The sequence below is a fragment of the Enhydra lutris genome, unplaced genomic scaffold, assembly GCF_002288905.1.
Source record: "Enhydra lutris kenyoni isolate GAN:26980312 unplaced genomic scaffold, ASM228890v2 scaffoldscaffold85, whole genome shotgun sequence".
In the NCBI taxonomy this organism is placed as follows: domain Eukaryota; kingdom Metazoa; phylum Chordata; class Mammalia; order Carnivora; family Mustelidae; genus Enhydra; species Enhydra lutris.
In genome coordinates this window covers 1004373-1026260 of record NW_019154169.1, presented here as the reverse complement: position 1 = coordinate 1026260, position 21888 = coordinate 1004373, and positions in this window count along the sequence as shown.

Here is a 21888-nt window from a genome sequence, read left to right as displayed (position 1 = left end):
TTTGGACCTCATCATTTTGATATAACTGTGGAATGGCTGATATAACTGTGGAATGGCTGTGGAACTAGACCCAAAGTCTAGTTTGGGTACATAAGTGAGGTCTGCACTGAAGACATACATTTGGGACCAATTGTTATGTTAAAAACGTGATACTAGGTAGGGTTACCTGAGAATGAGTGTGGGTAGAAAAGAGAAGATATCCAAGGATGGAGCCTGTAGGACCGAACACTTAGAGTTGGGCAGGGGAAGGGGATTGAGCCAATACGGCTAAGAAGCCAGTGACACAAGAGGAAAGTCAGAAGAGTGTGGGGTCACAGAGCATGAGAGAGAGAGAGAGTGTGTGTGTGTGTGTGTGTCTTCAGGTGGAAGCAGACCATCTCCTGAGACTTCTAGTACAATAACACAGGAAAAACATCCAACTGGGTCTGGCAACCTCACAGAGGTCACTGGTGACCCTGATAAAGTAAATTTTTGAAGGTGTTGGGGACAGAAACTAGATTAGAGTGGGTTGGAGAGTGAAGGCATTTGTAAATAGAGGAAAATGTGAGGGAGGAGTCAACTGATGACAGGGTGACCTTGAGAGAGTGAGAAGAGAAGGGTCAAGGGCATGGGGTGAGGAGGGCCTGGTCTTTGATGGAAGAAGGATACTTCATTCTCAGAGAAAGGGGTCACATCACACAGCGTGGACGCTGAGGCAAGGCATTCACTATGTGGTGGTGGGAAGATCAAGGAAGACTCATACAATGTGTTCACTTTCCCATGTTGGATGAGACAAACTTCCATCAGCTGTGCAGGATGGGTTGGAGGTGAGGGGAGAGCACGTGAAGAACGGTCAGTGGCTAGAGGGGCATCTTCCCAGAAAAGCAGGACTAAAGGCAGGGCTAAAAACCCCTTTGAGAAAGGCTTCCTGACCACAGGCCAGAGAGGCTATGTAGGCCACAGAGGCCTTCTTCAGCACCCAGTGCTATGCTCCATGACAGAGGTTACCACCCACCATGGCGAGTGCAGATGTCTCTCTTGTTTCCCCACATGACTGGGACCTCCTGGCGCGTAGAATTGTATATCTTTCACCCTGGGCAGAGCACAAGGTCTGGTCATGTGAGCTGCTCAGCAAATGTTCCCTGACCTGAATAGAGGACCCAGAGGGAGAGCCGGTGGTGACAGGGATAGATGTGGAGGTTACTGATAACGAATACTGTCCCATCATGGCTTCGCCGGGACAGGACTCGGGCACTGGTTCCTTCAAAGGGAGCCTGGTTTGGTTGCATGGAGGCTGGGCTGTAATCCTCATGTCTAGATCCCCACATTCTGTGCAGAGACCCGTAGTTTTGTACTCAACCCAAATGAGCAGAAACACCTGGGGGGAATATCTAAAATATGAGCTTGCTATTAAGAGTAAATAAACCCACACAAGCCCTCCACCAACCGGCTGTCTCTCCAAGTCAGTGGGAAGCAGGACAGGATGGGAAGGAGCCCCAGCTGAGCCTCCTCCGTGGAGCTGGGCCATGGAATTCCATCAGCTCCCAGCACTGAGGAGCCATCTGTGGGCCCTGCCGCCTCACGGCCGTTCACGCAGCATCCCAGCCTGGTGTCCTCAACACAGTCTCCTCCAGAAACCCCACAGTCCTCGGTAGAGCTGCTCCATGTGGCTCCAGATGAAACTGGTCCAAGGAGAGGGAGACAGAAGGAGGCCTAGGGAGAGGCATGGTGGAGACACAGAGACAGAGCAAGATAGCAAAGAACTTAGCAAGATGAGAGCACCCAGCATGGGGAAGGAAGCCCTGGGTTCCCATCCTGGGGCCACCCTTTCTGAGCACCATGAGCAAGTCACCAAGCCATGTTCTCCTTCTGGACCTCAGTCACCCCACCAACTTTGACCGGTTTAGATAATAGGAATATTTTTACCACGTGCGATGACAAGCCCAGAAGCAATGAGGATACTGGAGTTGGAGGTCATGTTCATTCAGAGCCACTCATCTCACCAACCTGCCTGCACATGGTCTCTGGCTCTGAGAGAGCTCCTTCCCAGGGCTCAAGATGGCTGTCCCCCGTGTACCACCCTCATCCTAGAAATAATAAGGTCCAGGGGAAGAAAATGTTTGCCTCCCTTTTACATATCCTTTTAAGAAGTCCCTTTCCCTCCACTCTGCTCCTGGCAGACGCTGGCTTACTATGCCTCATTGGCCAGAAACAAGTCCTACTTATGCTTGTGCACCAATCAGTGACTAGTGAGCTGAGGTTAGTTACCATGACTGACTCAGACAAATCATCAAGGGAGATGAGTAATGGAAGTTAACCAACCAGAAGAGGTTCTTTTGGACATCTTTTGGACAAAGAAGGCATGATTTGGTGAGATCTCTGTCAGTGTCTGAGAAACAGCCCTCAAAGGGTGAGACATTGTCCCTACAGCCAGCCCAGCCCTCACAAGTCTTCTTCCCAAGTGACCCTTGGAGACCCCTGGCCTCTCTTCACGCCTCAGTTTCCCCTCTAAACAACAGGGACATGGGTGAGGATATCTCTGAGGCCCAAAATACCCAACATGCACTAAATTCGTGACCGACAACACACACCCTTTTCACTCATGATCCTCACAATAACTTGAAAGAGAAAGAGACCTGCACGTGTGTTGACGGGCTCAGTTGCTTCTTTCCCCTTGTTTCCTAGAACTTCAGGAGGAACAAAGGAACTTCAGGAAGAACAAAGGTGATAACAAAGAAGAAAAAATGAAATGAGCCTCACGTGCCCTCATCCTTTACCGGAGCTACTTCCACACAGGAATGATGGGCACATTCAGGTTTGTGCCAAGGGCGGACAGAGGGGCCTCCGACTAGAAGAGATAGGAGAGGCAATGAGAATCATTTTAGCAAAAGGGGAATTATTGGGTCACGTAACCATAGGGTATGAAAGTCAGATCGTGGTTTCCCTAAGGGAAATTCAGGATTCTGTTACCTAAAGACAGGGAGTATGTGTGGAATGGCAAGAAAACAATTCACCAGATGTCTGGGTAATGGGACTCCAACTGCTCCCAAACAAGATACGGTACCTTTAGGCACAATTTTGCACTCACTGCCCAACCCTTCAACTGGAAAGGAGGAAAACTCTGGTCTCCATCGTGAGGGCCAAGTCTGAGGAGGCTGCCTGGATAAGGAGCGTTCTGGGGGTGGCCAGAACATCTGGGGGTGGTCAAGGCCTTAGGGGTGGACCGAAGCAGAGGCCAACAGCCTCGGTGTTCTCTGAAATTTCCCCCTGTGAGTTCTCTCAAATAACAAAGGCAGACATAGTCATAGATGAAAATTGCCCTGGGAGGATGCAGAATTGAAGAAGAGAACTCAAGAGACCATGTGTAGGAGTAAGTTCCTTAGTGGGGTTTTGTGGGCCACACCCCAACATGCTCCCCAGGACCCAAACCCAGGCACCCCACCCAGGGCACCTCCCGCACCTCATCAGGGAGTGAGGCAGGAGCAAAGACACGAGGGGAGAGGGGGTACCTGGCCTGTAGCTTCCCTCCTCTACTCCGGACTTCAGCCTCCTCCCTCTGGCCTCAGCTGGACTCCTGGGGCCAGGACAAAGTCTGGCAAAGTGGCAATGTGCGTGGGGGCTGGGTGCGGATGGAGAGGACACAGAGCGCTTTGTAAGCACATCTGGGCCGCTCTGCAAGGAGAAGCTGCTGACAGACTGTTTGCCAATAAAGAAAGTCGCACAGCCTAATAACAATCAGATGGCTCCCCGGCCCATCTCCATCCTGGCCGGGCTCTGCGGGACGTACCTTGGCAGATCCAGGCGGCTCTTCTCCTAGGGGACTCAACTCAGTGGGGCCGCGGGGCTCCTTCCACCGGCTGAGCTCCAAGAAGGCCCCGTCCCTCCCGAGGAGTCTGTGCTTTGGCCCTAGTCATTCAGAAGCACTTCCTCCAAAGCTCCGTCCCAGAGAGAGCCCCCTATGATCAGCTTCTGCATGAACCATCCACCGACAACCACCTTGTTGCACAAGACCCGAGTCCCAGACACCCAGAGAACTGTGGGCTCATTCACTACATTGTCTTCTTCCCACTGTGACTCCTGGATATGGACTTCTTCTTCTCAACAAAAGCATGCTTTCAGTTTCCTGGAGGGAGGGCCCCTAGCTTGTGTTTCCCTCGCTCTCTGGCAGTGCGGCTAAGCACAGGAGAGTCATCCGAATGTCTGCCTTCTTCCACAGCCCCAGCACGCTGAGGGTGGGCACAAAGAGGAGAGAAGAGCTAAGAACCAACCCAGCGAACAATTTGGCCAGCTTCAAAACTGGACTGGGTGGGTGGGGGGGGCGAGAGGCCTCCAAATCCTTTGGATCCAGGATTTTCAGACTTCAACTACAGAAATCTTCTAGAATCAAAATGTTACCTGAAGGCTCAGTAAATAAAACAAGGGGAAGGGACTTCCCTGGATGGGAACAGGGGTCCTGGGAGTCAGTTCCCAATTTGCCTCAGTTTCTCCATTCTTTCTCCCAAAGAATCACTGGGGAAACCACCAGGAATTCCTAAAAGTTCTCTGGGCTCAATGCAGATACCAGACCCCCCTGCCGTCCTCCTGGTGGGACTACCTTATAAGTGGATCCGAATAAACAGATACCTCTACCCACTTTCCCTGAAATTAGGCATCAGGAAAGCATCCTCCCTAGTGGTGATCTCCCTGGACATCAGTCCAAAAGGCCTGGATTCCAGTTCCAGCCCAAGTATCGACTTAATTCAAGTAACCTTGAACTTAACATCTCTGAACCTCCGTGCCCATGCTTGAAAGCAGGGGTGGGGCTGTCCACCTCGCAGAGCGGTAGCTTGTGCTGCCGTCCCTCGCGTGGACCTGGCCCTTGACAGGCACTGACTCGTGGAATCTGAGTGAGCCCCTGCAACGCCTCATCTCAGCAGAAGGAGAAGTCAGAAGGCCCCTGCTGGATCATCGAACCTAGAGCCAGGGATCTGGGCAGCCTCTGTGGAGTTTCCTAAGACCGTGGAACAGGGACAGAGGGAGAGCAGAGTTTGCGAATTTTTCCCTGGACACATTTGTGAGGCTGCTGCTGTAAGACATCCTGTACATTCTATTATTAGGAAGGAACCCAGCCCAGGACACAATCATCACAAACCTCAAACTGCTGTTTACAAATGCGGGGAGTTTGGTGAGACCTAAAATGCTCTTCCCCAAATGCATTCTCCCCCGCCCCCCTTGGTTTTTAAACCCATGTGGATTCCAAGGGAAATTGAATCCATATGTTTCTGGTTCATTTACACTGAACTCATCAAAATGTAATTTTGCAACATCTAGTTGACGTCCAGGATGTCTTTAGAAGCCTCATTTTTATGCCTTTTTATAAGCCCCTCTCCCTTGGAGACAGGAAGTTATGCCTCGCCAAGAGTGGATGGAATTCCAGCCAAGCAGGAGTTCTGCTGAGAAGATCCACAAGGTGGAAAGGGCCTCTTATCTCGGACCTGAGACCCTGACTCCTGTCTCCGTCCCATTGTCAGAGCGGGAACAGCAAGAGGCGAGCCCCGGGAGAGGCTCCCAGCTCGCCAGCGCAGGACCCAGTGGGGTCCAGGCGTCTCACGCTTCAGCTCTGCTCCCTCTCACTTCCCAGATGACCGAGAAGAGAAAAACCAACCTGTCCCATTCTGTTGATGGGGACGCTGAGGCTGTGAAGTGACTTGTCCAAGTCAACAGCAGAGCCGGGATTAACAAGCAAAATGAAAAACAAAACAAAACAAAACAAAACAAAAAAAACAATTTCCGGGCCGAGGAGTCCGGCTGGTGAGAACGTGCCTCGGCCATCCGCGGGATAATGGAGAGAAATAGATGTGCTCTCTGACCTGGTTCACTCTGCGGCCCGACAGGATCCTGAAGAATTACATTATCAGTGCGCTCCCTGCTTCCTAGTAGGTTAATGGTCCATTTAAAAGTAAAATTTTGACCAGCTAATAAGGCTCTGGTCACAGGCTGCAGTTTACACACAAATAAGAATGCAGGGAAGGAGAGGGGTGCCTCCGGGTCGCGGTGGTGGAGGCAGATAAGTGGGAAATTTGGATTCTGGTCCTGAGTCCGGCTCAGAGTGGCATCCTCAAACACCTGCTCTAATTAATTAGAACATCTTCTCCGGCTCCCTGCCCAACAATTACACCGGCAGAGAAAAATCGCATGTCTTCTCAGGGTTTGCAAAGGTCCCTGTGTATTTCGCACTGGTCATCCGGAGGGTAGTGACTGCCCGCTAGCCGCCCACAGAGCAGGGCCTGAATGCACGATGTGGGCTGGGAGAGAAGTCTGAATCGAGAGAGCTAGACTTAGGTCCCTTTTAGCAGAGTGTTTGGAGAAAGACAAAGACCCCCAGACTGGGTGGCTTGGAGGAACCAGCAAAGCCCAGTTTTGTCATCTCTGCTCCTAGTCTCAGTAATGTTATCAACAGTGGGGCCTCCAACCTCGCCATGCCCTAATACCAAACTGGTCCCATTCACTAGTCTGGGGAATGGGCAGTCTTTGGCGTGGGCAGGGAGCAGTGTGGGTGTGCGACCTTCTGGACCACAGTTTCTTCTAGGCCACCATGAACACAGGCTTGTCTTCCACTAACATCAGTCCTTCCCTCTCTCAAAACTGAGTCTGTCACTCAGTGGGTTGTTTTACTGAATGCCCTGAGCATACCACAACCAGACTTCTCTATAAAAACTCAGCCAGCGTCTGGGCGGTCCCCAGCAGCCTTAGCCAGTGGACAGATGACTGTCGGCCAGCTTTCCCCAGATGAATGGAAACAACATTGCAATAGACACTGCCCTTCTTTCTCTTGCCGCTCTTTCTTTCTTTCTCTTTCTCTCTCTCTTTCTTTTCCTTCCTTCCTTCCTCTTCCTTCCTCTTCCTTTCTCTTTCTCTCTTTATCTGTCTTTCTTTCTTTCTTTCTCTTTCTCTCTTTCCCTTTCTTTCCTCCTTCCCTCCCTTCCCCTCCTTTCCCCTCCTTTCCTTTCCTTTCCTTTCCTATCTTTTCCTTTCCTTTCCTTTCCTTTTCCTTTCCACTTTAAGTGTAGATACAACACCTGAAGTGTTGGCAGCCATCTTGCAAGCATGAGGCAGCAAGCATGAGAACACAAGCCGACATGCTAAGGAGAATAAGGTAGAAAAACAATGCAGATGGCATTGCTGATGCGCAGAAGTATCTTTATCTAGAATAACTGCTGTGTGACTGCATAAGCTCCCTGTGTTTCCACACCCTTTGTTGGGTTTTGTTCCTTGTAGCTGAAAGTATTCTTAACTCTTCCTCACTATTGAAAGGGTCTCTATGCTGTGGGGTGCAGAGGGAAAAGTTAGTAGAAGTGGAGACTCAAGCCTCATGCAGGATGAGCTCATAAATCCTATATTACAGACAAAGCAGAGAAGCCACGAGTCAGCCCAGAAAACGGGTCTGTGGAGACTGAGGATCCTAGAGCAACCGAGAGCAGCCAATGCATGTGGCGCCGTGGCTCTCAACTCGGAGCAGGTAGGAGGGACCAAGAACTTGGTCTGGTCCCAGCCCAGGCCCCCGGGACTCAAGCTGAGTCCCAGGATCAGGAGAGCCTCTGTCACTTCTGCACACACCATAGCACGATGATGGCATTCTACAGTCTTAGGAGTTCTAGGAACACCTCTTAGATGAGGTAACTTTGCTGATGATGCCCCTCAGGTCACGGGGTACAGCAAGGAACATCACAGGGCCTGGCCCCAGCATGGGAGCCACACTCTGGCATCCTGACCACACTCCGAGAGCTGAGGCCAGCTCCACCCCAGGCCCTGGTCATGTCTGATATGACAGCTGATAGAAGGGGGCTCTAGAGGCCAGGGGTCTGGTACACATGGCTGGACCCAACAAAGGTGAGATGGGAGAGAGAAAAGACCAAGCACACATAAACTCTGTGTGAGCACAAGCCAGGCCACCCCTGGGCATGCCAGAAACACGTGGAGAGAGGTGGAAAGATCTGCAAGGGGCCGAAATCTAGAGGCTGGGTGGGGCACAAGGACAGATGAGTTCTCACTGTGACATGAGCCACCTCCATGTTTTCCCACAGCCCGGTGACCCTTGAGGACATCTAAATACAGAGGCCCTTGTGGATAAGAAGGTCTAGACCTCAGCACGTGGGAGCATCTGGACATATTGGTGTTCAGAGTCTTCCCAGGTTTCTTGCCTAAGCCCATGTCTCCTCTTCCTCCTCTCAGCATCTTACCCTCTCCCTAGAGACCAAAAATGTCCTGGAGCTGGCTAGAAGGGCTTACACAGACCGAGGGGACCTTTACTTCCCCCTAACTAGAAGCTATTGTTCCCTCTGGGCTGTGCCCCATAAATCTCGACTCCATCCTAATAATCTAATAATGGGACTAGCCATTAGCCTTCCCTCCACTCCCAAAGGAGAGCACTAATAGTAGTCTTCCCTGAGTTATGGAGAGGCTCCCAGAACGTTTCTGTTCACATACGGCTGCATCTGGGCATCTCAGACCTCTCTCGTCCTGCATAGCTTCCCTGATGGGCAACCCATGGCACAGCTGAGGGCAGAGAAGTGGCCAGAAGATGGGCTAAGAACTGCTGGATGGGGCTCCTCTCCTGGGCCGTGCTCCCCATTGTCCCTCTGTTCTCCGGAAGGCACTTGGGATCTAGGGAACTCAGTCATCGGTCACCTGGGCAACTTGAACCTGGCTGCCAGAGGAAGAAAGCCAAACACTCCCTGATACCCCTCTTGTCCCTCCTCACATCCATAGGTATCATGAATTTATTGGCTCTTTCCACTGTCTCGATATTTGGTCCGTAAAGAGAACTGAATTAGCTCCATTATCGATTCTCCTGGCACAGTGGGCCCAGCAAGGTGACTGGCTTTCCTGCCCAGGAGAGAGGTAAGAGTCAGGAATAGAGCAGAGGCCAAAGTTATTTTGAATTAAGTACTAATGGATAGGGTTTCTATAGCTATTTTTTAATACCTGTACAATTTGATGAAAATCAGACACAAGAGGAACTCAATTTTGTTTTTCATTAATATTCACTTTGTTAACACGAACAGATGATTTCTGGGAGCTCTCTTTGCCCTTTTAATTTGTCTCCCTATAATGTGGCGGAGATATCCTCCATTATTAAACTGATTAGCAAGTGGCACGAATCTTTTCTTGTCGATTTCTTCATTATTCCTTATGCAGGACAATGTGTTTAAATTTTGTGAACCAGAAGGCTGGGGATGGGAGTGATGAGGGGAAGGAGGGGAGCTGGGCTTTTGTAAATCCAAAAATGTACAAAATAACAACACCAAACCGGTCATGAAGCCACACACTTTTAATTCTTTAAAGAAAGGGTATGGCACCGATCACTTATGGTAATACACATTCTTAAGGATTCAAGGACCTGGATTCAAGGTAGACATGGCTGTGTCATCCAAAACAAGACAGGTCCAGGGGCGCCTGGGTGGCTCAGTGGGTTAAAGCCTCTGCCTGCAGCTCAGGTCATGATCTCAGGGTCCTGGGATCAAGCACCGCATCGGGCTTTCTGCTTGGCGTGGAGCCTGCTTCCCCCTTTCTCTCTGCCTGCCTCTCTGCTTATTTGTGATCTCTCTGTGTCAAATAAATAAATAAAATCTTAAAAAAAAAAAAAGACAGGTCCTGAGCTGCAGAAGTAAGTAAGCATAACTACCTATAACCCCTGTTATAGGTATTTATTTAAATGTTTGAGTCTTTCTTGAGATGGAGAGCTCACTACCTCATAGAGCAGCCATGACCAATTTAAGATCTCCTATTGCCTAATCCTGGATTTAGAGGAATGGAAGCTACCTTCCTCTTCAAAGTGACCTACAGCAGGGGCACGTTTCTTTTGAAGCAGAAAGCCTCATTTTCCCATGAAGCTCTTGGAGACCAAAATCCAGTGTGTCAAGGCTCAGGGAATGGAAGCAGAAGCACCTTAAGCATCTTTTAAGTAACTTACCTTGGACAGGCTTAATTCACCATATTCTCAAAGTCATCTCACTGAGCATTTTATTTAATATTCAAAGATTCATGTCAGCTGAATAGGGTGTGCATTATTACTATTTTTTTAAATTTTTTAAAGAAGAAAAAGAAAAGAAAAATGAAAAAAAGAAACCTTGAGATTTCTGAGGAAACTGAAACAAAGAGGCTAAATGACTTGTCCCAAGTTTGCCACAGCTAATCAGGGGAAGTTCCCATGGGACTAAATGTTGGGTCCTGGGTTCCACGTATTCTAAATAGAAATTCCGGGTTTTGCAAGGTACCTGAGAAGAAGTCATTGTCCCAGCACCTCGCACAAGATTTGGTCACATAAGGCATTGTCACAACAGAGCCAGAGGAACCAGTGGCCAACTCATTCCTTACTTTGTGGAGATCTCCGCTCATTTTCTGCATAAGATTTGATGCCGGTATTCTTTGAAAATGTGTTGCTACATCAGCCTAGCTCAGATAGCTCCTCATTCTTCTTTGTCTAAAGAAAAATTTCAACATTTTTGGTCTGATAAAACAAATAATCCAAGACCTAGCCAATATCTATCTGTATAGCTTCATTCCTCATGCTTTTGGCTATAAATGCTGCTGTGTCTCCTCTATAACCCCCCCACCCCAAAGTACCAGATTCATTCTCAGATTCTTCTCATTGCTATAATACTCCTCTCAGACTACGAATCTGGGCTGGTGAAAGAAATTCAGTTCATTCTGGTTTAAGCACAAAGAGACTTCAGTGATGTACATAGATGAAAAAAAACTGAAAGTCGTTGACTTCTGGCATGTCCTTGGTTGCCGGGTCTTTCTGCATTGGCTTTACCCTTCAGAAGCTCTTCTCTCATTAGAGGGAAGATGACAATCAAGACAATCAACATTAGGCTGTTGAAGAATATGAGAACACTAATTTGAAAAGATAAATGCATCTGCATGTTATTTGCAGCATTATTTACAATAGCTAAGATATGGGAACAACCTAAGTGTTCACTGATGGTTTGATGAATGGATAAAGATGTGATAAGGATAGATAGCTGTGATATAGAAATCATTCTATATACTATATATTCTATATACTATAGATAGTATTCCATCATATCTATATAGATAGGTATTACATCTATATGGATAGATATAGACTATATGTAAGTACATATAAGATATAGATTATGTGTAGTATATATAGACTATAGACTACAACTAAAAATCTAGACAAAGAACTAGAGCAGGTCTTGTGTCTGTATCTATGCACAATGGAATATTATTCAACTATAAAAAAATTACAAAATCTTGACATTTGCAACAATGCGGCATTATGCTAAGTGAAATACTCCAGACACAGAAAGACAAATACCATATGATCTCACTTATACGTGGAATCATAAAAACAAACAAACAAACAAACAAAAAACAAACCAAGCTCATAGATACAGAGAACAGATTGGTAGTTGCCAAAGGGTGGGTGGGGTGGGCTAAATGGGTGAAGAGAGGAAAAAAAAAAAGAAACTAGACTGTCAATTTACCAGCTTAACAAATGTAAGAAATAAATCTTCTCTTTCCCAATTGTTCCAGAATAGAAGGATCTGATTAGGTAGTCTCAGGTCATGTAGCCATCCCTGCACCAATCTCTATGACAAGGAAGATGAAATATGCCATTTCCGTGCTAGAGAATGGTTCAACCTCATGGAAATATAAGAACTGAATGTATGGGAGGGTTAGGTGAGACTGATGTAGCCAGAAGAATAAAAGGCTGCTAGAAACCAAATAAACTGGAGTTGTCTAACAGTCCTACTCCTGCTCTGTGTTAATAAATCTTGCTTAATCATTAGGTAGGACAGAACTTGAGTCGCATTCATCTTACACAAGTTAATACCTGTATAACCCAGTCTCCTAAGGTCTCTTCCTTTACTGAATTTCTAGAAGACAGCTTTTGGCAACCATAGAATGAAAGAACATCAATACAAGGAGAACCATTAGAGATAGTTCTAAGAATATTTTTTTAATAAACTTATAAAAATGAGATCCTGCAATAGGCCAGTATTGGTTAAGGATTTAGGCCAGATAAATAATAAAACACGGACTTTCTGACCTCCAGTTGAGAGATCTTGCTACCATAATTCACTTAGGAAAGAGCTAACTCAACTCACTGTATTTGTACTTTAATCTCTGTCCAACATCTGCAGATTGGATCTAGACTTCTCGACAATAGCAGTTGGTAGGTAGGTAAAAGACATTAAAATAAGATAGAGTAAGGTTAATACTCTAGTTCTGTCACTTAGAACTATTGGGTTTTACAGAGAAAGAAAACGAAAGGAAACCATAAAATTACCTTCTGAACAATCAGCTTCCTCAACTGCAGATTTGGAATAAGAATAGTTAGTTGGGGGGTGCCTGGATGGCTCAGTGGGTTAAGCCTCTGCCTTCAGCTCAGGTCATGATCTCAGGGTCCTGGGATCGAGCCCCACATTGGGCTTTCTGCTTGGTGGGGAGCCTGCTTCCTCCTCTCTCTCTCTTGCTCTCTCTCTCTGCCTGTCTCTCTGCCTACTTGTGAAGAACAATTAGTTGGGTTGTAGGTCTAGTTGACATAGGATAAGCATATGCCACCCTACCTCACTGACTCTAATTAAAACCAGAAGAAATAGATGGAGCAGTTATCATACAATTCCAAAGGGAAAATAGCAGCAGGAAATCAGAGAAGGGAAACAGATATTAAAATGCCACCAAAAGAACATCCAGTCTCCTTTGTTTCCCTCCACCACTTTGTTTTTTCCACCCTGAACTCAAAGTCAGTCCAAAACCTGGATCTGTGCACCAGGCACAGTCAGAAAAAAAAGTCCATGATAAGCCTTGTGATTATGATCAGGAAAAGCATAAAAAAGACCCTACAGAAACAGTGAGGAAAAATGTCTATTTTTTGTTGGTTCTTTTGTTTTATTTGTTTTTTGTCTGTTGGCTCAATCTCTTCTGTTACAGCCACAAGGCAATCCTGCAGTGAGGGAGCAACAACAGGGTCTGATAAGATGCATAAGACTATGAAGGAGGGAAACACTTCTCTGACCAGAGGAGCTGTGGTCCCAAAAGCATGAGGATAACCCACATTCTTTTTCCACACTTTTATCACCTTCCCACTTGACACCTGAAGTAAATGCAGTTGCAGGAAAGAATAATAGAATGGGGAAACTAGTCAGATGTCCAGGAAGGAAAGTCCCTAGGAGCAGAAAAATATTTAGGAGATTGTGGAGAGGAAAATGCTCAAGAAGGCATTCCTATAGAGTTGTCTATGAACTCCTGGACTTGCACACAAGCTGCAGTATGGATGGATCTGACCTTAAGCAACATACTAAAGTCTTTGGGAACTACAGTTCAGAATATATTACCTCTTAGGTTTCAGACTGGACACTGGGTGAGGCACATGGAGAACAGGTCTGAATAGCCTTATAAAAGCTTCAAAAATAGAATTTAAATTGGAACCAGAATGCATAGACTGTGGGCCTTCAGCCTGAAGAAAACTGGCTTAATTTATTTCTGAAACATAACAAAACAAACAAAAATAAACATTACTCAAAAGATTCAAACAAAATTCAGCATCTAGAATAATATTTAAAATGTCCAAGATGCACTCCAAAATTACTTGGCATGTGAAGGATTAAAAAGACCTCTATTTTATACAAGAGAAAAGACTATCAACAGACAGCAAACCTTAAAAGATGGAACTTTTAAACCATGACTTTATTTTTTTAAGATGTTATTTATTTATTCAAGAGAGAAAGGGGAAAAAAAAAGAGCTGCAGACAGAGAGAGAGGGAGAAGCAGGCTCCCCGCTGAGCAAGGACTCCCATTAAGGACTTGATTCCAGGACCCTGGAATCATAACCTGAGCCAAAGGCAGATGCTTAACTGACTGAACCACCCAGGTGCCTCTTAAACAATGACTTTAAAGCCACTATTATAACTGTGTTCTAAGGGGTGGCTCAGTCAGTTAAACATCTGCCTTTGGCTAGATCATGATCCCAGGGTCCTGGGATCGAGTCCCACGTCAGGCTCCCTGTTCAGCAGGGTGTCAGCTTCTCCCTTTCCTGCTTCCCCTTCTTGTGCTCTCTCTCTTTCTGCATCAAATAAATAAATAAAATCTTTAAAAAAAAACACAGACTGTTTTCTAATAAAGAGGAAACCCTCTTTAAATAAATGGAAAGTTATAATGTCTCAGAAATAGAAGAATAGAAATAGAAGATAAACAAGAATGAAATGAAAAGTTTACAGGTAGGGACACCTGGGTGGCTTAGTTGATTAAACATCTGCCTTTGGCCCAGGTCATGATCTTGGGGTCCTAGGATGAGCTCTGAGTCAGGCTCTCTGATCAATAAGGAGTCTGCTTCTCCCACACCCTGCCCCTCTGTGTTTTCTCTCTCTCTGTGTCTATCTCTTAAATAAATAAAATAAAATCTTTAATTTTTTAAAATTTATAACTAAAAAACACAATAACAACATTTTAAAAATTCATTATATTAGCTTAATAGACAGGGGATAATATAGGAAAAAGTCCCTAGACTTGAAAGTAGATCCATAAAAATTATCCAGTCTGAATGACAGAGAGAAAAATGAACAGAGACTGAAGGACCAGTGGGAAAATAATAAAGGTCTGATATTTGTATCCTTAAATTCTCACAAGAAGAAAAAGAAATTGGTATACGAAAGAAAGAAAAAAGGAAGGGAGGGAGGAAGAGAGGGAAGGAGGAAGGAAAGGAAAGGAAAGGAAAGGAAAGGAAGGGAAAGTAAAGGAAAAAGGAGAGGGAGGGAAGGAAGGAAAAGAAAGAAAAAAGAAAGAAAGAAAAAGAAAGAAAGAAAGAAAGAAAGAAAGAAAGAAAGAAAAAAGATAGATGAAGAAATAATGGCCGAAAATTTCCCAAATTTGATAAAATACCTAACTTTACAGATTCAAGAAACTTATGACACTCAAAAGGATAAAGTCAAAGAAATCTATCCCCAGTTACATCACCATTTAACTTGAAAGTGAAAACAAAGAAAAACCATTTAAAGTACCTGTATATACATTGTAAAAAAACTATTTGAATAACTGCAGAATTCTCATCCAAAACCATGGAGACCAGAAGAAAGTGGTATGATCTTTTTAGGGGGCTGAAAAAGATGACTTCTACCTACAATTCTGTATCCAGTGGAAATAATTCTCTGGGAATAGGTAAAGGTGAAATAAATATATCCTCAGATTAAGTAAATCTAGGAGAATTATAACCACATTAAATGCTAAAGCAAGTATTTCAAGAAGAAGAGAAATAATATCATGGGAAATGTGGAACATTGTAAATAAAGAAAGAGTAATAGAAATGGTAAACAGCTGGGTAAATAGACTATTTTTCTCTTCTTAAGTTCCTTATAAGCTACATAAAAGTTGAAAGCAGAATGTACAACATTGTCTGGTGCTATTTCTAATGTAAGTAAATGTAATACATATTAAAAAAAAACATAAATGAGGGAAGGTAAAAGTTTCTACATTTCAACTATCAAAATGTTAATTAAAAGTAAACTGAGAATTTAAGTATGTATACTGAAATCCTTAGAACCATCACAAAACAGACCTAAAAACTAAAAATACATGGAGTCAAAAATAGTTGATTGTGTCATTTTGTTTATGTTGTTGAGTTCTAGGAGTTCATTATATATTCTGGATACTAGACACAAGACCAAGATATATGATTTTAAAATATTTTCCCTTTCTGTAAGTTGATTTTTCATTTCTTCATAATACCTTTCTTTTAAAATTTTGTATTTTTCTGTTGCCTCAATATCCCCACAAAAAGATGATAAGCACCATACTCAGGTGGACCAGTGTGGTCCTGCCACAAGTTCCCCTCCTTGCCCTTGCCTGACTGATGTTAGTGATATTCTAACACACCAATGAAATCCCTCATGCTTTTTGTATTTGTACTCCACCCTGCCTCCAAAAACACACCTGCTCATCGGCCCTGACACTCTTTTGATTCCCCACCTGCTTGGTTCAACCTATTCCCTGGGAGCCCCTCTCATATGGCCCCTGAATGCATGTCATGCCTCCCTCCTGCAGGACCTGTCAGTATAATAAATCTCTCCCTTTTGCATGCCTCCCCATGGTGTTAAGCCATATCTACAATTGGCTGATTATCAAAAAAAAAAAAACAACAACAACAACAAAAGCAATCAAACAAACAAACAAACAAAACCATTTGAAGTAGCATAATTATTCCTTACAACATGTTTGGATACACAAAACTTTTTAACTTTGATGGAGCCCAATGTATCCATTTTTTTTTTCTTTCTTTACTCATATTTTTGGTGTCATGTTTAAGAATCCATTACCAAACCTAAGGTCATGAAGATTTATACCTATGTTTTCTTCTAAGAGTTTTATATTTCTGGTTCTAGTTTATTTAGGTCATTATCCACTTCAAATTAATTTTTATTTATGATGAAGGACAGGTCCAATTTCATTCTACATGAATATCCAGCTGCCCCCGCACCATTTGTTCAAGAGATCATTCTTCCCCCACTAAATGATTTAGGTATCCTTGTAGAAAACCAATTTGCCATAAAAATATGGGTTTATTTCTGTTATTGGAACATTCATGGGATGTTATTCCATTCATCTGTATGTATGTTTGTTCTTATGTCAATAACACACTGTTTTGACTACTGTAGCAATATGTTGATTTCATGTCATATATTTTGATTTGGTTTTTAAAATATAAGAAAATAAATAAATAGATAAATAGGAAATGACAATGCATCTTCAAATATCCAAAAGAGGGCAGGAAAGGAGAACGAGAAAAATAAAAAATATTAAGAAGTATCAGCTCTTCTCAAACTCTTTCAAAACATTGAAGAATAGGAACCCCTCTTATCTCACTCTACGAGGCCAGCATTACTTCAATACTAAAACTAGACAGAAATGCTACAAGAAACTACCGATGAAGAATAATGATACACATGTTTCAACAAAATACTAGTATATTGCATTTAGTAGCATAGTAAAAGAATTAGTCACCATAATTAAGTATGATTTATTTCCTGGAATGCAAAGATGGTTCAACATACATAAATTAATCAATGTAATACAAAACATTAATAGAAAAAAAAAGAAAAAAATACATACGGTCATCTCAATTGATGCAGAACAAGGGTTTGATAGAATGCAATAAACTTTCATGATAAAAACATTCAACATAATAGTAAAGGAAGAAAACTTCTTTGGTACAATAAAGACCATATATGAAAAACCTACAGCTAACATCATACTCAATGGCTGAAAATTTTCCCCCTAAGGTTAGAAACAAGACAGGGATGCCAGCTTTACCATTTCTATTCAACAATGAACTGCAAATCCTAACCAAGATAATTAAGTAAAAAATAGATAAATAAAAGGTGTTCAAATTGAAAATGAAGAAATAAAATTATGTCTTCACAAATGACATAATCTTACATAAGAAAACCCTAACTATTCCACAAGAAAATCTGATAAAATGAATAAATAAATTCAGCAAAGTTGCAAGATACAAAATCAAACCCCCCAGTCAGTTGTATTTCTATACAACATTTTGGATAACACTTCTATACAACGTTTTTGGAAAACAATCTTTTTGGATAACAATCCAAGAAGGAAATTAAGAAAACATTTCTATTTGCAACAGCATTTAAAAGAACAAAATATTTAGGAATAAATATAACCAAAGAGACAAAAGATTTATATATGAAAACAACAAGATATTTCTGAAAGAAATTAAAGAAGACATAAATAAATATACAGATATCTTGTGTTCATGATTTGGAAGACTGCATTAAGGTAATAGTATTATCCAAGGATATCTACAGATTCAATGCAATCCCTCTCAAAATCATAACAATGCTTTTTGCAGGAATAGAAAAACTCATCTTAAAATCAGTTTGAAATTTTGAGGGACCCCAAATAGCCAAAATAATCTTGAAAAAGAACAAGGACTCATACTTCTGACTTCAAAATTTACTATAAAGTTACAATAATCAATGCAGTGTGCTACTGGCATAAGGACATGCACACCAATGGAATGGAATAGAGAGCCCAGAAACGAACCCTTACATATAAGATAAAATCATTCTTGATAAGGGTGCAAAGACCATCCAATGGAAAAAGGACAATCTTTTCAACAAATAGCCCTGAGAAAATTGGTTATCTACATACCAAAAAATTAAGGTGGTGCTTTACTTTGTGGCACATATAAACATGGACACAAAATAAAATGAAGATATAAACAAAGAGCTAAAACTATGTAAATTTTACCCCAAAAAATGGCCATTGCATTGTCAATAATTTCTTAGATATAACACCAAATACATAGGCAAAAAACAAAAGGATCATTTGGACTTCATCAAAATTAAAAAACTAAGAACACTTTTTTTTTTAAGATTTTACTTACTTGAGTGAGCGAGAGAGCATGAGCAAGGCAGAGGGAGAAGGAGAAGAAGATTCCCCACCCAACAGGGAGTCTTATGTGGGACTTGATCCCAGGATCTCGGGATCATGAGTTGAGCCAAAGGCAGACACTGAACAGACTGAGCTTCCCAGGCAACTCAATAAAAAACATTATTAAGAGATAAAAAGACAACCCATAGAGTGGGAGAAAATATTTTCAAATCATATATATGATAAGAGTAATAATCAGAATATATAATGAACTCCTGTAGCACAACAACAAAAAAAATTCAATTTAAAAAATGGCAAAGGGGGGGCCACCTAGGTGGCTCAGTGGGTTAAGCCTCTGCCTTCGGCTCGGGTCATGATTTCAGGGTCCTGGGATAGAACACCGCATTGGGCTTTCTGCTCAGCAGGGACCCTCCTTCCCCTTCTCTCTCTGCCTGCCTCTCTGCCTACTTTTGATCTCTCTCTCTCTTGGTCAAATAAATAAATAAATAATCTTTTAAAAAGGTCAAAGGACTTGAACAGACATTTCTCCCAAAGAAGATACATAAATAGTAAGCACATGAATACATATGTGGAATTTAAGAAACAAAACAAATGAGCTTAGGGCTGGGGGAGAAAAAGAGAAGCAAACCAAGAATCAGACTTTTAGCTATTGAGAACAGAGGATTACCAGAGGGGAGGTAGTTAGGGGATGGGCTAGGTAGGTGATGGGTATTAAGGAGTACACTTATTGTGATAAGCACTGGGTGTTATATTTAAGTGATGAATCAATAAATTCTACACCTGATGCTAAGATTACATTGTATATTAACTAACTAGATTTTAAATAAAAACTTAGAGAATAAAAGATGATCAGCATCACTTGTTATTGGGGAATGCAAATCAAAACCACAATGAGATACAACTTCACACACATCGGGATGCCTATTATCAAGAAAATAACAAGTATCATCTAGGATGTGGAGAAATTGGAACCCTTCTGCAACCTTCTTTAATGGATGCAGAATTATCATATGGCGCAGCAATTCCACTTCTAGGTATCTACCACAAGAAAACTGAAAGCGGGGACTCAAAAGGTATTTACACACCAAATTTCATAGCAACATTATTTATAATAGCCACAATGTGGAAACCACTCAAATGTCTGTCAACAGAAGAATGAATAAACAGAACACATTTTATACATACAATGGACTATTGTTCAACTTGAAAAAGAAACACAATTTGGATACATACTACAACATGGTTGAACCTTGACTATATTATGCAAAGTAAAATAAGCCAGACTCAAAATAACAAATATATATTATTTCACTTATATGAGATACTTATAATAGACAAATTCATAGAGACAAATAATACAATAATGGTCACCATGGGCTGGGGCAGGGAGAAATGGGAAGATGTTTAATGGGTGCAGAATTACTGTTTGGGAGTGAGGAAAAAGCTTTGGAAATTGAGATTGGTGATGGTTGTACAGCACTGTAATATGGTCTCAGTGCCACTAAATCACACATTTAAAAATGGTTGCAATTGTAAACATTTGTTGTGTATTTTAGCACAATAAAAATAATACTTAAAAACTACACACATACTTTTCTTTTTTAAACTTAGGAAACAAACAAGAAAAAGACATGAATTAGAAGACAGACACTGTCAGATAGATATTAAAAGACCCAACTAGATGGTATCAACAAAAACTTACCATAAATATGCTGGTACTGGATGATTAAAGTAACATAACAGAAAACAATACACCATGAAAACACTAAGCAAAAGAAAGTTGGAATGCTTATAATAGTATCAGACAAAATGAAAAAGGAAAAAAAAAATCAAAGCAGGAAAAATGTTCAGAAATAAAGGACAATACAAATGGTAGAAAAGTCTATTCACTAAGAAGTTATAACAATCATAAATATGTATGCACCTAAGTATATAGCTTTAAAATACATGAAGCAAAAAAAAAAATATAACTGAAAGATGAAATAGACTAATTCACAATTATCCTTAAATACGTTACTGTATCTCTCCTAGTTAATGATACAAAAAATAGAATATCAAGGAGATAGAAGAATTGAATACCATTAAGCAAATTGTTCTAATTAACATTTATATAATATTTACCACCGTAGCAGTAGAATGCACATTCTTGGCAAGTTTACGTGGCACAATCAGCAACATAGGCCATATGATGGGTCACAAATCAAATTTAAAAGAATGACAATCATACAAAGCATGTTCTTTAACCACACTATCAATTTTATCCAAAACAAAAGACATAGCTTTGAGCCAAAAATTACAATCATTCTAAACAAACATTCATTCTAAACAAACAATCATTTAAACAAACAAACAAACAGAAACACAGTCTGAAGATATAAAAAATCAGAACCAAACTTATATTTGGCAGAAATTTTGGAATTATCAGTGTAGGAATTTTAAATAAGTGATGAATATGCAAAGGACTCCAGTGGAAAAAAATGGACAGCATGAAAGGAGAGATGGGTAATGTAAATAGAGAGATAGAAACTAAGAAAAAAACAAAAGGAAATGCTAGAAAATGAAAACAGGGTAATATGAAAAATGCCTTCGGTGGACACATCAGTAGACTATATAAAACCAAGGAAAGAACAGTGAACTTGAAGATATATCAATAGAAACTTCCAAAACTGAATTGAAAAGAGGGGGGTGGAGGAATTAAAAAGATGGAGTTGGGGGACTCTTGTGGGCTCAGTGGGCTGAAGGCTCTGCCTTTAGCTCAGGTCATGATCCCAGAGTCCTGGAATCTAGCCCCACATCAGGCTTTCTGCTGAGCAGGAAGCCTGCTTCCTCCTCTCTCTGCTTGCCTCTCTGCCTACTTGTGATCTCTCTCTGTCAGATAAATAAATAAAATCTTAAAAAAAAAAAAAAAGATGGAGTGGGATTTCCAAAAACTGGAGGACAATGACAAAGGATATAACACAAATATCAAGGGAATACCAGAAGGAAAAGAGAGAGAAAAAAGATAAAATATCTGAAATAATCGTGGCTGTCTATTTTCCAAAGTTAATGACATAAACCAAATTTCAGATCCAGGAAGCTCAGAGAACACCAAGTAGGATAAAGCCCAAACACTACAACAAGCCATAACATATTCAAACTGCATAAAATCAATGACAAAGAGAAAATCTTGAAAAAAGTCAGAGGGGACAAAAATAGCTTAACTGCTGAGGAAAAAAAAGAAAAGATAAGAAATACGTCAGACTTCTCTTCAGAAATCATGCAAGCAATATGTGAGTGAAGTTAAATATTTAAAGAGTTAAAAGAAAATTATCATCAACCTAGATTCTGTATCCAATGAAATTTTCCTCCAAAAGGGATGGAGAAATTAATACTTTCTATGAAAAACAAAAAATGAGGGAATTTGTCACCAGTAGGCTTGCCTTGTAGGGAGTGTTAAAGGAAGTAGTTCAGAGAAAAGGAAATGATACAGGTTGCAAACTCAGATTCACA